Source organism: Equus przewalskii, chromosome 9 (assembly GCF_037783145.1).
Source record: "Equus przewalskii isolate Varuska chromosome 9, EquPr2, whole genome shotgun sequence".
NCBI lineage: Eukaryota > Metazoa > Chordata > Mammalia > Perissodactyla > Equidae > Equus > Equus przewalskii.
In genome coordinates this window covers 11632706-11646793 of record NC_091839.1, presented here as the reverse complement: position 1 = coordinate 11646793, position 14088 = coordinate 11632706, and the positions used below count along the sequence as shown (strand labels likewise).

General features: G+C 42.5%; 1 pseudogene; it reads left to right on the top strand.

Moving 5' to 3' along the window:
- Window positions 1-13631, top strand: part of LOC103562356 (cytochrome P450 2B11-like) — a 47358-nt pseudogene extending 33727 nt beyond the window's left edge.
- The last annotated feature ends 457 nt before the right edge of the window (window positions 13632-14088 follow it).

The following is a 14088-nucleotide window of genomic DNA, read 5'->3' as shown; positions in this document are numbered from 1 at the left end:
ATCCTTCAGACTCAGCACAACTAGGATGAGTCTCATAATATCTGGCTTTCTGGTAGTCAACTTCAATGGGGAAAACCCCTAGAAAAGTTTTCAGACATAGGCAGGAAAAAGCCAGCTCTTAAAGGGCCCATGCACAAAGTCATCTGTTTGGGAAAGTAACCTAAAATCAGCAGAAAGATAAGTGCACAGTCCTTTGGTGAAAGGAGGCTCACTTCATAGGCTACAGGTACATCTCAGTGAGAGGTGAGACCTCTCCAGGGACTGAGACATTGGCAGCAGCCATCATTGTCACCTGTTACAGGTGTTCTGACACAGACATTGGCAGATGTTGTTGGAGTTCCTCTCCTGGCCTGTTAGCCCAGGGGTCTGCCACACACACTAGAGCACCTATTTAATCCAGCTGAGCCAGGGAAGGCAGCCTGCCCTGAGAACTGGCATCACCCAATGGCAAGCCCTCAGGCAACTTTTCACTCTGTATAGTCTGGGTGCCTGGATCCTCTGCAGAGCCTCAAAAGCTGTCTCTTACATAAGGCCCCTTCCCCAAGATCAGGAGACATAGTTGATCCACTTAATACATAGATATAAGCACAGAGAAAGAGGCAAAGTGAGGAGGCAAAGGATGCACGTTTCAAGCATGTGGGATGCTGCCTCAGCGTGGTCTGATGAGCAGTGCCATGTCCGCGCCCAGGATTCGAACTAACGAAACACTGGGCCGCCTGCAGCAGAGCGCGCGAACTTAACCACTCGGCCACGGGGCCAGCCCCTGGGTTTGTCAATTTTTTTATCTTTTCAAAGAAACAGGTCTTAGTTTCATTGATTTTTTTCTATTTTTTTAAGACTCTATTTCATTTGTTTTTGGTCTTATTTTTATGATTTCCTTCCTTCTATTGATTTTGGGCTTTGTTTGTTCTTTTTCCAGTTCCTTTTGGTGCACTGATAGATTGTTTATTTGGGGTTTTTCTTGTTTGTTTATGCTGGCCTGAATTGACATAAACTTCCCTCTTAGAACTGCTTTTGTTTTATGCCATAGCTTTTCCCCTGTTGTATTTCCATTTTCATTTATCTCCAGGTAGTTTTTGATTTCTCCTTTGATTTCTTCATTGACCCAACCATTGTTCAGGAGCATGTTGTTTAATCTCCACGTATATGTGGCTTTTGCGATTTTCTTCCTGTAGTTGATTTCTAGGTTCATACCATTGTGGTCAGAAAAGACGTTTGGTATTATTTTGGTCTTCTTAGATTTTCTGAGACTAGTTTTGTGGCCTAATCTGTGGCCAGTCCTGGAGAATGTTCCATGTGCACTTGAAAAGAATGTGTATTCTGTGGTTTTGTGATGGAATGTTCTGTATATATCTCCTATGTCTATCTGGTCTAATGTGTCATTTAAGGTCAATGTTTTCTTATTGACCTTCTGTTTGGATGATCTATCCACTGGTGTAAGTGGAGTGTTAAACTTCCCTACTATTATCATGTTACTGTCTATTTCTCCTTTTATGTCTGTTAGTAATTGCTTTATGTATTTGGGTGCTCCTCTTTTGGTTGCATAGATATATACAAAGGTTATTTCCTCTTGTTGAATTTTTCCCTTTATCATTATGTAGTGCCCTCCTTTGTCTCTTCTTACATTTTTCATTTTAAAGTCTTTTTCTGATAAAATTATTGCTGCCCCAGCTTTCTTTTCCTTGCCATTTGCATGGAGTATCTTTTTCCTTCCATTCACTTTCAGTTTCCCAGAGTCTTTAGGCATGAAGTGTGTCTCTTGTATGCAGCATGTATATGGGTCTTGTATTGTTATCCAGTAGGCCCCTCTATGCCTTTTGATTGGAGAATATAGCTCATTGACAATTAAAGTAGCTATTGATAAATATGTATGTATTGCCATTTTGTTACTTTTATTCTGAGTGTCTTAATAGTTCTTCTCTGTTCCTTTCTTCTTCCTTTCCTCTCTTTGCTTGTTGTTTGATGGCTTTCTTTTTATTATGTTTGATTTCCTTTCTCTTACTTATTTGTGTATTTATTATAGGTTTCTTGTTTGTGATTACCATAAGGTTCATATATAATAATATGCACATATAGCAATCTATATTGAGTTGATGATCTCTTTTGTTTGATCTCTCACTAAAAATTCTACTCTTTTACCCCCCTTCCTCCCACATTTCATGCTTTTGATATCATATCTATTCACTACCCTCTTATCATTGAATTAGGTGATTTTAGTGCTTATGTCTTTTGACCTCTATGTTACCTCCATAGGTGGTTGATCTGTTACCTTTACTGTATTTTTGCCTGTCCCAGTGAATTTTTTGCCTTGTGTTTTTATAATTTTTTTACTACTATTTGTGGTCTTCTCTTATTCACTGAAATAAGTCTCTTTAGCCTTTCTTATGGAACTGGTTTCTTGGTGATAAACTCCTTTAACCTTTGCTTGTCTGGGAAACTCTTTATCTCTCCTTCCTTTTTGAGTGATAACGTCTCTGGGTACAGTATTCTTGGCTGTAGATTTTTGCCTTTCTGCACATTAAATATATCATGCCACTCCCTTCTAGCCTGTAAGGTTTCAGCTTGGAAGTCAGCTGATAACTATGGGCTTTCCATTGTATGTATCTTTCCACCTTTCTGTTGTAGGTTTTAGGAGTCTCTCTTTTAGGCATTTTAATTACAATGTTTCTTGACTTGGACCTCTTTGGGTTTATCTTGTTTGGTGATCTCTGTACTTCCTGTACTGTGGTGTCTGTTTCTTTCCTTAGGTTAGGCAAGTTTTCAGCTATTATGTTTTCAGATGCATTCTCTGTCCCTTTGTCTTTCTCTTTTTCCTTCTGGGACACCTATAATGCAAATGTAATCTGCTTCATGTTGTCTCAGAGATCCTTTAGACTGTTCTTGTTATTTTAATTCTTTTTCTTTCATCTGTTCATCTTGGGTGATTTCCTCTAGTCTTTTCTCCAGTTCACTGATCTGTTCTTCTGTACCACCTACCCTGTATTGAGTTCTTCTAGTGAATTTTTCAATTCCAGTATTGTTTTCTCCATTTCTGACAGGTTTTAGAAATAGGTCCCAATGTTTTGTTGATGTTCTCATTGTGTTTATCCAATCTTGTCCCAAGATCAGTGAGCATCTTTACGACTTTTTGTTTGAACTGTTTGTCAGGTAGATTGTTTTTTCTGCTTCATTTAGTTCCTCTTCTGGGGTGTTGTCCTGTTGCCTTGCTTCAACGTATTCCTTTTCCTACTCATTTTGCCTCTTTCTCTGTGCTTCTATCTATGTATTAAGTGGATAAGCTACGTCCTCTGATCTTAGAGAGGTGGTCTTATGAAGGGCATGCCTTTTAAGGCCCAGTAGTGTCCTTCCCTCTTGTCACCAGTTTCAAATATTCCAGGAGTGACCTATGTGTGAGCTACATGTGTCCTTCTGTTGTGGCAGGGTTGTTCTTGCTGCAGTAGCCCAGGAGTCTAGGCTGTCTCCCTGGCTGGCCGTTTGTAATTCTCAGCAGTGTGTGGCTGCTATGGACCCTTCAGTCACTTTGTTGTGTTTGGGGAGCCCCAGCACAGTTGGCTGGAAGTTCTAACAGCACCTTCCTGTTGCCATTTCCTGTTAAGTTTGTAGGCCCCCAGGATGGCTGGTTGCTACCCTCAGGGGCTTACAGTTGCTGTGGGTCTCCACCTACAAGGCTGCTGCCTGCTCTCTCAGCTTTGTAGCTGAGTGGGGCTGGCCCCAGGCACAGGAGCACCCAATTCTTTCGAGCTTTGGAAGGTGGGGCGAATGCCCTGTTGTTGTTTGTGAAGCACAAGTCTTTTGTTGCTGATAAGCCCCACAGCCCACAGGTCCACACACACTGTCAACACGGTCCTGGCCCATGCACACGTCCCAGCCCCCTGGAGAGGACCCATATGCCCAACTGCAGAGGCCCCGACACACTCCACCCAATGCTCCTCCCATGCCAGTGCTCCTCATGCATGCCCTTCCCTGCAGAGGCAGAGCCACTTACCTGCCTCCAGTGGTTCCAGGCACCCAGTCTGTGCAGGTCAAAAATTTGCCTCAGGGCTTTCTGTTTATTGGGGCCAGTCCCTGCTCTGGTTCAGCTGGGTTAAATTGATGCACCAGTGGGTGTGGCAGACCCCTGGGCTAACAGGCCAGAGGAAGAACTCCAATGGCATCTGCCGGCATCTGTGTTAGCACACCTGTAGTAGGTTACAATGACACCTTCTGCCAATTTCTCAGTCTCTGGAGAGGTCTCATCTCTCACTGTGATGTACCCACAGCCTATCAAGTGAGTCTCTTTTCACCAAAAGACTGTACACCTATCTTTCTGCTGATTTTAGGTTACTAAACCAACAGATGAATTTGTTCATGGGCTCTTTATGAACTGACTTTTTTCTGCTTATATCAGATAGGTTTCCTTGGTGTATTCTCCTTTGTAATTAATAGCCAGAAAAGCCAGATATTATGAGACTCATCTCATTTTTTCTGAGTCTGAAGGATGCTTATAGTGGTAATGCTCCTCGGTTCAGGTACCCCACTCCTCCAGGGAAGGCTGTGTACCTTAGGGTTGCAGCGACCTGGCTGCGAAGTTCTGTGGCTTGTGAAGCTGTCTTTTTTCTCTCCAGGAGGAATTTCTGCCTCTTCTGCCTCAGTCAGGTCCTTACACCTCTGAGAATCTGATGGAAACCATAGATTCCCCTCTCAAGTGCATCATTCTCATTCACAACAATGTACATTCTGGGGATTTTTCAGAACTCTTGAAGTACATGGCTCTCAGGCTGAGATAAGAAGACATCTCAGAGACAAACACATGCAGTGCAAGAGACGTGCACACACACACACACGCTCCCTACAATTCACACACAGAAACAAACACAAAGCACTAACTATATTTATGGGATCATAAATATGGGGCAGAATAGAATTCAATTCTATTAATTTTTACTATTTCTATATCCTTGTAATAGCCCTATGAGATAGGTACCATGATCCCCAAATTAGAAATGAAGGACATTAGGAGATCTCATCAAGTGGCAGTGTGGGCGGACTCTGAACTCACCTCCTTATGTGAACACAACCAGGTTACAACCATTTTTGTAAAAATTACTCCAGAGAGAGCACTGAAAACAGGGTAAATAGAACCCTCACAACATGGGACATCCCCGACTGTGGTGGGAGAGGCAGAAATTCCTTTTGTAGAGAAAAAAGCCACCTTTGCAAGCTGTGGAGCTTCACAGCTGAGCAGGAGCAACTGTAATTTACACAGCCCTTTCTGGAGGAATGGGGGCATGTTACCTCTGTAAGCATCATTTGGGCTCAGTGCCACTGAGATTAGTGTCATAATATCTACTAGTAATTTTCTGGCTAGTAACTGCAATGGGGACTACCTCCAGAAAAGCTATGGGTCATACTTGGTATAAAGCCAGCTCTTAAATGGCCCATGCACAAATTCACCCATCTCTGAAAACAACCTAAAATCACCAGAAAGAAAGGTACACTGTCCTTTGGTGAAAAGCGACTCACCTACTAGGCTCTGGGTGCATCTCAGTGAGGGATGAGACCTTTCTGGAGAATGAGACATTGGTGACAGCCATTGTTGTGACCTAGTGCAGGTGTCCTGACACAGATGTTAGCAGATGCCATTGGAGTTGTTCCCCTGGCCTGTTAGTCCAGGAGTGTGCCATGCCCACTAAAGAACAGATTTAATTCAGCTGAGCCAGGGCAGGCAGCCTGCCCTAGGGACTGGCCCAACCCAATAGCAAACCCCCAGGCTATTTGTCAGCCTTCATAGACTGGGGGCCTTGATCCTCTGCAGACAGGTGAGTGTGTCTGCCTCTATGGATCAGAGCCTGCATGAGGAACAGGCAAAGTGTGGGGGACAATGGTGGACAGCGTGCAGGCCACTGCAGAGGGGTGATTAGGTACACTCCAGGGGTTGGGAAGTGTGCATGGACCAGGAGTGTGTTGATGGTGTTACTGGACCTTTGAGGGGAGGGGCTTATCAGTGGCAGAAAATCTGTGCTTCACAAATAGCCACAAAGGAGACTGGCCTCACCTTCCAAAACCTGGAACAATTGGGCTCTCCTGTGCCTGGGGCTAGTTCTGCTCAGCTCCAATCCTAAGAGAGCTGATAACAGCCTTGCAGGCCTGAGGCCTAAAGCCATTGTAAGCCCATGATCATAGCAACCAGCCACACTGGATGCCTATTCACTTAACAGAAAAACAGCAACAGGAATGTGATATTAGACTGCATCCAACTGTGCTTGGGCTCCACAAACCCAATTTACAAACAGCCAGCTATGGGGGGAAAGCCTAGACTCCCTGGGTACATGCAGTAAGAGTAGCCTTGCTGCATCATAAGAACATGTGTAGCTCACACAGGGGCATATTCAGATGTATGGGGAAGCCATTTTGTTTAAATATGACTTGACCTAAAACTAGTGTTTCCCAGGGCACCCTGACTTATGGCCCACCAAACATGCACTGTCCATCGCTTCGAACATTTCCCCAAAACAAGGAATGCACTATTTAAAGATAGGGATGAGTGTCTCCCTTTCTCTGAAGCCAATGCCGTAGCTGTCTGAAGACAAACATTTCTTCCCAGAGCATCAAGATTCAGCTGACCTGCTGAATATATCCTAAACTCTGCCAAATATTTCCTTGTGACTTTGGGGAAAAAAAATATTTCTGTCATGGTTGCTGTATGTTCTTTGTTCTGAAATGGTATATAACCATGTTGTAAAACACACTTTCCCAGAGTTCTTTCTTCCCTGGGGAATAGAGTGCTTCCAGACTAGACCTTACATCAGCTCTTTAAATATCTGTCTTACCTACAGATTGGTTATTGATTATTTACTTTGAAAGTGAGTATCCAGAAGTCTCCAGGTACCAATGAAAACAAGCATACCATTTTTTGGGCTTAATTTTAGAGCTGCAGTCTTCCAATTTGGTTTTAAGAAAAGCTAGTGTGGGGAGATCCAAAGTTGCCCATAATGGCCATTGAAATTCTGGACTGCTTTTGGTGTGTTTGGATCAATTAGTTATAAATGTGCATGTAGGGCACTCAACCCTCTTAAACATAAACCTGCCCAGGGTCCCTGAAGGAGGGTTTCTCTCAGAACATTTGGATGACTGGGATCCCATTTCTGAAATTTCCTCTGAAAATGCAAGAAAGTTGCTGAAGTCTTTGCCCTATGCCAAAAGAATCTAAAAAGAAAAGAAAAGTTGCTGGATTTCTAGCCTTGATTCCAAAAGGAATCTGAAAACCAAAGAAAACTCCTGGATTGTCAGCAAGCCCAAGCCCAAAAAGGAAATGTGCTACCTCTGGAAAACAACTGAATAGTCACCAAGGACAACACCTTGAACCCAAAGACAGATCCTTGAACCAGGAGGACCAAGTCCCTCCCTCAAGATGACAAAGCCTCTCCCGATTCTGAATGAAGTCTGAGAACTCACACAAGGAGAGCAGAGCTCAGTATCTGAGAGGAGACTCTGCACACCAAAAGCAGGTGGCAACACACATAAGTGGTGAGCACAAGTGGTTTCAAATGGGTACCTCACTCCATACTGGAGGTCATTGTCTCTAGGAGGTTGCCTCTCTGGATCCACTTTTTGGACACCATAGATATCAAATAAAAGGCAAATTCACCTGTTATTTTTATCTCAAAATGAGTTTATTTTGGAATAGCCAAAAGAATTGCATTTCAGATTGTGGAAACTATGACAAACCATAGGCAAATCCAGAAAACCAATGAGGCGAGCAGGATTTTGTAGAAGAAAAGGGAGAGTAGGGATGAGATGTTATAAACTGAAAGTTCATTGGAGGAAAGTAGCACTTCAGAGTGTCAATGGCTTCTCATTGGCTGTGTTGAAGCGTTTCTCATTGTCTGGGCTGCTGCTAGGTGGGGAGAGAAATCTCCTTTTAGTAGTAAAGTAGCTTCACTTCCTGTCAGAGATGCAAGACTCTACATGTCTCTTCCTGTTTGGTGTAATGGATGATACGTGATAGGGTTTCAGAACTCCTCCTACAGGCTTTCCCTACACCAATTTAGTTAAGGTTTCTTTTGTTGATTTCCACTGTATACCTATATATCTGTATAGGTATGTATCTGCTGTCCAATCCACTCGTCTTTCAATGTGATGCTAACATGCAAACACTGAGACATCCTCTTTCCCCTCCACTTGAATGTGAATGGAATTTTTAACTGTTTGACCAATAGTATGCAGTGGAAGTGCCACTGCATGACTTCCAAAGCAAGGTCGTGATAGGCAGTACAGTTTCCACCTGGCTTTCCCTTGGGATCCTTTGCTCTGCCCCCTACTCATTGATTCTCTATCAAACTGTTTCCGGCAAACGTATCTCATCCCTACTGGAGAATCATTTGATTGTTCCATCACCTGTCCCTGAACAACGTCAATTCCACACAGCACAACCACCAGTCAGAGCCCTTGGCAGAAGAACCAGTGCCCAGTTTTCCTCCTGAAGTTATAGAGTAGATTTCACAACTCTCTTTCAGGCCACCTCCTCCAGTTGAGACTGAAGCCTACTGTTTGTGGCCCCAACAGGGAAAAGAGGAACATTCTTTATCTTCTTGTGTGACCTCAAGCACTGCCCTTTCCCTCTTGTAGTGAAGGTGTAGCTCAGGTTGTCTAAGGAACTGCAATCTGAAATGCAGTAAGCCCCTCACCTCACCACAGCCCCCAGCCTCCCTTCTCCTGAGCACTAGGCCCAAACAACACTGCTCCTGCCTGGGATTGAGGTAGAGAAAAGTGGAACAGGGGAGGGGAGGGGATTATTTTTGCCCGTTTATGATCCCCATCCCCATATCCATAGCTTCCAGATGGGCAGGAAATCTGAAGGCACTTATCTAGAGGTTGGGTGGGCAGTAGATGAAATGGACCAAACTTTGTCCAGTTTCCATTGTGCCCTATAAATATGTGCCTCTGTACCCCTTTCACCCTCCCTCCACCCACTTCTCCTCTGGTAACCATCAATCTGTTCTCCTTATTGATGTTTTTGTTTGTCTGTCTCCCACATATGAGTTAAATCATATGGCATTTGTCTTTGTCTGTGTTATTTTGCTTAGCATAATATTTTCAAGGTCCAGCCATGTTGTCACAAATGGCACAATTTTGTCTTTTTTAATGACTGAGTAGTATTCCATTGTCCACATATACCATATCTTCGTTATCCATTCATCCCTTGATGGACACTTAGGTTGTTTGCATGTCTTGGCTTGTCTTAATAATGCTGCAATGAACATAAGGGTGAATATATATGTTCAAATAAGTGTTTTAATGTGCTGTGGGTAAATACAGAAAAGTCAAATAGCTGCATCATATGGTATTTCTATTTCTAATTTTTGATAAATCTCTGTACTGTTTTCCACAGTGGCTGCATTGGTTTGCATTCCCATCAGCATAGTATGAGGGTTCTCTTTTTCCACATCCTCTCCAACATTTGTTATTTCTTGTCTTGTTAATATTAGCCATTCTGATGGGTATGAGGTGATATGTCATCATAGTTTTGGTTTGCATTTTCGTAATGAGTAATGAGGTCAAGCATCTTTTCCTGTGCCTGTTGGCCGTCTGTACATCTTCTTTGGAAAAATGTCAGTTCATGTCCTCTGCCTATTTTTTGATGTGTTATTTGGGTTTTTATTTTCTGTTTAGTTGTAGGAATACTTTATATATTTTGGAAATTAACTCCTTGCCACATATATGGTTTGCAAATATTTTCTCCCGGTTGGTGTTTTGTCTTTTCATTTTATTCATGGTTTCCATTTCCTTGCAGAAGTTTTTTAGTCTGCTGTTCCATTTATTTATTTTTTTCTTTTGTTTCTCTTGCCTGAGCTACTCCCTCCCATCCTGAGCATTCAGAGGCCCATATCTGTTCTGATTGGTCAGAGCCTATGTCTGTTCTGATTGGTTGAGGTTGATGTTTGTTCTGATTCGTCTGGCAAGAGTCATCCAGGTTGTTAAAGATCTTTGATATTACCTCTTGATATACAGCTGTAAGAGCCAATCAGGAGAGTAAAGACAACAAAGGGCAGAGAAGATAATAACAACAAAAATTAATCCCTAATAATTATTGAATGCTTACATACATAATATCAAAACCACCCCATTTCATGACCTAAGGCACAGAGAGGTTAAGTTCCTTGCCCAAATGCACACAGCTAGTAAATTCTAGGGCCTGAGCTGAATACCAGTCAGTTTGCCTCTAGAGCCAATCCTTTTGCTACACTGTTGACCTTGAATTGAGAGAAAAGTTAATAGGGTGAAAGAAAAACCATTACAGAGTAACACGTGGGTGGGTGGGGAGAAAAGACCCATCTAGGAATCTTCCCAAGGTGAGGCGTCAAGGATTGTCCATTTCTACCCTCAGGAATTCTCGGATCCCGCGAGTGAGTTCCACCATGAGAATCTTGTCCACAAGGTGGTCTTGCGGTTCTCTGTTGTCATGGAGACCTCCAGCACCGCTCTCAACTACGTGCCTCTTCTCCTGCTTAAGAACCTGGACGTCTTAGACGAGCTGGGCTTATGGTGAATGTGATTGGGGACAGTCAAGGGTCTCTGAGGCCATGCTGGAAGGTGGTTGGGTGATGAACGAAGACATCTGTCCTGATCAGTCTGAAAAATAAAAAATCCACCTCTGTAAGGATTTGTAACTTATAATGAAGTTTTGCTGCCAACAGAGCTCTTTGAAATTGACAAGGTAATCACAGTTTACAAAATATTTTTAATTCAGTGAAGCACTCTATGGTTTAGAAGATGTTTTTGTACTTATGAAGTGTTTTGGAATCTGCAAAACACGTGGGAGATTGTAAAGTGCTTTGTGGTTTACAAAGCATGCTCCAATCACAAAGCATTAATATTCACAGGGCATTTTGGAGTCTATGAGAGCACATGGGTCTTGACAGAACACTTTGAGGTTGGCACTTTGAGGCTGACAAAGAATTTGACTTTTTGGAGTATATTGATGATTTACAACTAATTAAAAAGCTTCTCTATTAATTCTCCTGTGGATCATCTGCAGATCAGACTTGGAGAAACTTTCATCTAATCAAACCCCTTTATTTTACAGATAATGAATTTAGGCCCATAGAGGGGAAGTAACTAATCCAAAATCACATAGCACATCAGTGGGACAGAAGGACAAGTCTCCAGTTCCAGCTACAACTCATTTTTATATATTTTTTTAAAAAGTTGCCTTAAATGTTGAATGAGTTTCCAGCCTCCTGTATTACCTAAATTATCCCTTTCATAACTAAATTGTAAACAATAGACAAGACTTCTCCACAAAGAAGCCATTGATTTTCTTTCTCAATAGTTTCATTGAACAGGGAAAATAACCCAATATCTTAGTAAAGAGCTCACAAGACCTGCCTCCCAGTCTACATGTCATTTTGGGGTGACTTGGCTAATCCCACTGCCTTGGGTAATAATTGATGACCCATTCCCACCCTCATCATTCTCAGAGAAAGTCTAGGTCGAGATAGACAGAGTGATTGGCCCACACCGTATCCCAGCCTTAGAAGGTCAGGCAAAAATGCCCTATATAGATGCTGTGATACACGAAATTCAGAGATTCAGTGACCTTACCCCCTTTGATGACCCTCACTCTATCATCAAGGACACTCACTTCCAGGATATCATCTCCCTAAGATGAGACCTGCAGGGTGACAGAATCTTGGATGGAAGGTGCTGTCTGCCTGCAGTCTTATGCTTCACGTCTCTGGTTGTTGGACTTCAATGAGAATTTATATTTCCAGATTTCTATGGCAGGGAGGGGCATTTTAGAAATACAGAAAAGTCCTGTCCCTTCTCTCTGTCTTATATTTTACCTTTGGCAGATGTTAGATTTTCTGAAAAAAAAAATACCATATACTTATTGAAACTTGTTATATCTAGAGCTTTTCTTTTAAAAAAAAGAACGACTATGTTATCATTTCCCCTACATTGTCCTTGATGAGAAGGCATTCAAAATTTGATGGTTCTCCTTGCACACTTTCTTTAAATTATGTGGACATATACCACATATATACACATATACACCAATATCCGTTCATACTGTATCTATCACTTTGGAACTTGTGTGTACACTGTGCATGTCTCCTTCCCTTCTAGTTTTTGTGTTCCTACTAATACAATTTGCAACTTGTTTTTTATTTTGTGTCTGTGTGTCTGCTTTTCCTTTTATAATATACAATTATGTTGTTGATATATTTTCAGGTCAATGCCTATGGTTCTGATTCATTTTTTCCCATGGTTGCGAAAGTTCCAGAGTATAGGTGTACCTAGGGGTGATACAATATCTAATTCCCCCAATGGGCACATCCATCAGATTAGATTCTGGCCCTTATGCTGGAGTCGGGTCCTTGGAGGCCTCAGCTGAGCCAGATAGGAGCCTTTTAGTTGATGGATCACGGAAAAGTCCAAAGGGTCATTGGGAAGAAGGGTCAGGGTGGTCAGTGGGGATTCCTGGAGAGCTCAGAACACAACTATTAACCAAATGGAGAAGAATTATTTAAATGCATTATTTTGGCAATTATTTTCGCCACCATCTGTAGATCATACAGTGAGTGAAGCTTGTTATCAATTGTGGATGTCCCATCATTGATCCAGATGCTCTTGTTGATGGCAATTTTGGTCCCTTTGGCTTTGATGCTCTCTTAGGACACTACTGTGTACACCATCCTGAGCTCTGTCCTCCACGACCCATACCACTTTGAGAAGCCAGATGCTTTCCATCCTGGCCACTTCCTGGATTTGGAGGGCAACTTCAGGAAGCAAGAAGCCTTCATCCTATTCTCCATGGGTAAGTGACATCCTCCTCATCCTATGAGAGTGCCTGCTTACCCCTTGTCTGTGTGTGACTTTCTCCTTTTGTCTAACCCCAAACACTGGGTGAAACTTTTTGAAGAAGATGAGGATGCTGAAAGAAAAAGAAAGTAAGACATCTACAGACACAAAGATATTTTGAGGGGGATGAGAGAAAGGAGATATGATGGGAGAGAAAGATGGAGACTCAGTCAGTGATGGAGACAACGTGAAAGAGAAGGACACACACATGCATGCACATCGACAAAGAACAGACAAATAAATGAACCGTTATTGAGCAACTGCTGTGTGCCAAGAATTAGGAAAGCATTTTCAGCTTTTCTTTTAAAGTAAAAATAACTTTATTATTTTTTATGATTTTTATACAAAAAAGGAAATAAATAAGTTGAAGGTGAAAAATCACCTTCATTTCACCACCGAAACCATATCTGTTAATATCATAGGAGATGTCCTTCCAAAAATTTTATTAATTATGTGCACTCACACCAAGGTAGATAAGGCATGGATAGATGGATAGACACATCCACTTATCGTGCCTTCAGGAAAACATCTGTCTGGAGAAGAGGTTGGCTCACTTAGAGTTCTTCCTCTTCTTGACCTTGATGCTGCAGAACATCCCTTTGGTCTCTCCTAAGACCCCGGAAGACATCAACCTAACATCAAAGAAGAACAGGTTGGTGAAACTGACCCCTGTGTTCCAGCTCTGCTTCCTGCCCCACTGGGGAGGGGGAGAAGGGATGAAGATCCCCTCAGAGTCCTTGCATCCAGCCCTCGTCTCTGCCCACAATGAATCTGTGGAGGTCTCCTGACTCCTCCCTGTTCATTCTACCCTGTGGTAAGTACTTTCTGTTGTTTCTCTTTCATCCAGACGACTGGATTCACCATTTGTTCCAGGTGGCCTGAGCTGTTGACCAAGAGTAAAATCTCAGGGTTTCAGGCCCAAGAAATACTCAGTAACTTAGTGTTACCACTACTCCTAGCACAGTTAGGGAAACTGAGGCCCAAACAAGGGAAAGATTTAGATCCTAGGTTACCCAGGACAGCAGCAACAGGTGCCTTTCTTTACCCTTTGTCCCCATCTATGTGCCCCAGCCGTACCCTCCTGTTCCCTCCTTGAGTGAAAGGGCCAGTTCAGTCTCAACTTCTGTGCTGAGTGACTCAAAAATATCTCCTTTATCTCTCTGTTCTTATCCTCTAAAATTAGTGAGATCAAAACAAAGTTCTACTATTTCTAGGCAAAATGGCTATCTGTACTGCCTTGCTATT